This window comes from Cynocephalus volans, chromosome 1 (assembly GCF_027409185.1).
Source record: "Cynocephalus volans isolate mCynVol1 chromosome 1, mCynVol1.pri, whole genome shotgun sequence".
Taxonomy (NCBI): domain Eukaryota; kingdom Metazoa; phylum Chordata; class Mammalia; order Dermoptera; family Cynocephalidae; genus Cynocephalus; species Cynocephalus volans.
The window spans coordinates 224190288-224193217 of NC_084460.1; the positions used below are offsets into that span (position 1 = coordinate 224190288).

The 2930-nt window shown below is 34.0% G+C and overlaps 1 non-coding gene across 1 annotated transcript; it reads left to right on the forward strand.

Annotated features, from left to right (window-relative positions):
• Positions 1 to 393: 393 nt before the first annotated feature.
• On the forward strand, positions 394 to 501 carry LOC134365409 (U6 spliceosomal RNA). The gene has a single exon (XR_010022089.1). It is a non-coding gene; the product is annotated as a U6 spliceosomal RNA (small nuclear RNA).
• The last annotated feature ends 2429 nt before the right edge of the window (positions 502 to 2930 follow it).

The following is a 2930-nucleotide window of genomic DNA, read 5'->3' on the forward strand; positions in this document are numbered from 1 at the left end:
TGGAATTTGGACATGGGCAGGTTGATTCTAAAGTTTTAGTTCCTAACTGCTATGTTGTACTGTGACAAACAGATATTTACTGAGCACCCATTAGGTGGCAGGGACTTTTCTAGGCTTTGAGGATACAGCGGTAAAAATGATAGTGCTTCTCCCTCATGGAATATATATTCCAGTGGTGGAAATAAATAAAAACCAAACAAATTAATACATGTGTAGTACAATTTCAGGTTGAAGTGAATGCTAAATGCTATAAGTAAAAATAAAGTAGGGTGAGGGGTTAGAGGGTATGTGGTACTGTATTTTAGAATGACTTGGGTAGCCTCTATGTAGAGATGATATTCAAACAGAAATTATGTGAGAAAAGTACTTATGTAAAATATGGATGAAAAAAACGTGCTCGCTTCGGCAGCACATATACTAAAATTGGAACGATACAGAGAAGATTAGCATGGCCCCTGCACATGGATGGATGAAAAAATCTTCCAGGCAAAGGGAACAGTAAATACAACAACCCTTTGGTTGTTCAAGGAAAAATAAGAGGGCCAGTGAAAGTGTAATGGGACACCAATTGACAATAAACACTCATATGGAATTTATAGCATATCATCAGGTTCTCTTCTGAATGTTTTACTAATGTTAACATTTAATCTCTTATGATCATATGAGGAAGATCCTCTTATTTTCCCTAATTATTGATAAAGTAACTGACACCCAGTGACATGTGACTAGTAAGGTAAGTCTACTAGTAGTTGAAAATCTAGGTTTCAAACTCAGGTGATATTAGTTTTAATTTTTTTTTAATTGAAAAGATTATACATGCCCGTGGAGTAAGGAGTTGCATATCAATACCTATGTGTGATAGCTGATGCTCCTCCTTTCCCACCTCTGCTAACCTCAGTTCTGTTCTCTCCTTTTGAAAGTTCAATATATTATTTTGATTGTTGTATCTTTCTTTCTTTCTTATTTATTTGTTTATTTTTTTAGCTCCCGCTTATGAGTGAGGACATGCAGTATATCTCTTTCTGTGCCTGGCTTATTTCACTTAACATAATTTTCTCTAAGTTCATCCATATTGTTGCAAATGTCAGGATTTCACTCTTTGTTTATGGCAGAATAGAATTCCATTGCTTAAATATACCACATTTTCCTTATCCAGTTGTTTGACAACGGACATTGAGATTTGTTCCAACTCTTTGCTATTTCAAACAGCTGCAATAAACATGGGCATGCAAGTATCCCTTTGACATGATGATTTCCCAAATGTTTCGAGTTTATGTGTTGAAGATCTATTTTTTGTTATGCTTTGTTTTGCTTTTTTTTTTTGATTTTGAGACTTGGACTTAATGTCAGAATGTGATTTCTTCTTGAATCACTAAAGGAATTTCCATTTTACTCACTTTGACATAATCTTTTACCTTGATCAATTCTGTTTCTTTGGAGTTTTTCAAATCTATAGGAAATTAAATGTGTTTACTTTTTAAACCCATTTTATTTCCAATAAATATGGATTTTAAAGCAAAATTTTGAGAAGTACACAATAACAGCCAGCAATATTGAAATTGATTAATCAATTGATATTGATTAGCCTCTTTTATTCTTGTGTAACATTTTCTCAAAATACAGGAGATTAGTTTTGTCTGTAAATGTTGTGGAGCAGGAGGTAAATTGTACACTTTCGGGGGGGCGTGGGATGAAGTCAATTTCTTAAGCCGTGATGAGTCACACTCTTTATCTGTCATAGCTTTTCATTATATTAATGTTCTTAGGTGATACTTGAGAGAGGATGTGGATGTGAGACTGAGGATAGGAGATGAATTAACCACAGGCACAGCTCTGCTTCTCAGGCCCTAGCAAACACGCTCACTCTGGGAGTGCCCATCAGAACCCTCACTTTAGAGAGCAGGGGGAAGTGCTGTAGCCTTGGTCTATGTTATCGAGTTTGTGGCTCTCAGAGTAAGACAGTTACATTTAATTAATTTTATTTTGACCACATCTCATGTTTTGCAGCCTTCATTTCCTCTGTTTCTTGTTCTCTTGAGGATTCTCTTAGGAAAGAAATGTGTTTTGTTGTTTTGGTATGGTTTCTTTTTTATTTCTTTCTTTTGTCCTCTGTCTTTTTAAAAATGCCTCTGGTTTTCTGGTTTCTGTTTGGGGTAGTATGTTCTTCTGTTGTTTTGAGTAGATTTTGCTCCCAATCTACAGTCATCTGCTTTATGCCATCTAGAATATCCTTGCTCTCTTTTTTGGTTTCTGTTATTATGAATATCTAAACATTTTACTTTAAAAACATTTATTACATAATTTTCTGTGGATTGAAGGAGGAAAATTAGATTACTTTTAACTTTACTCTTTCTTCTTCTGATATATTATTTCTCCCTCTTTACCATCAATGACTCAATCCACCTGCCATTTTTCTTAATCTATGTATTTGAAGGTATGTAAGATGTATTAATTTCACTATTGTTTATCTTTTTACCCTGTGTTTGTTAATATACTTTGAGAGTTGAAACCCAGATTGTTGTAATCAAATCATAACTCTATTTCTTCTTTTCAGATATAATGCTTAATTTTTGCCTTCCATTTTTAACCTTATTTGCAAGACTACTTAAAAAAATCTTTAATAGCCTTTAGGGATCACTTTTGGTATATTTTTTAAATGATTATATTTCTTTTGATTTGATGAAGATCCTTTTATTTCCCCCCTCCAGGGGAATACATTCATATGGTAAGTATATTCTCTAAGTCCTTGCGTTTCTGGGAATGACTGAGTATTACTTTCACATAGGGAAAAACAACAACAACAACACTTGGAAAGTTACAAAATAATAGGTACATAAAACAAATAGTTCCACAGGTATTGTTGCATTGACTTCTGGCATTTGTTACTGATTGACTGTTGTCGTCTCGCTCACTATCCATATGTGTGCTAG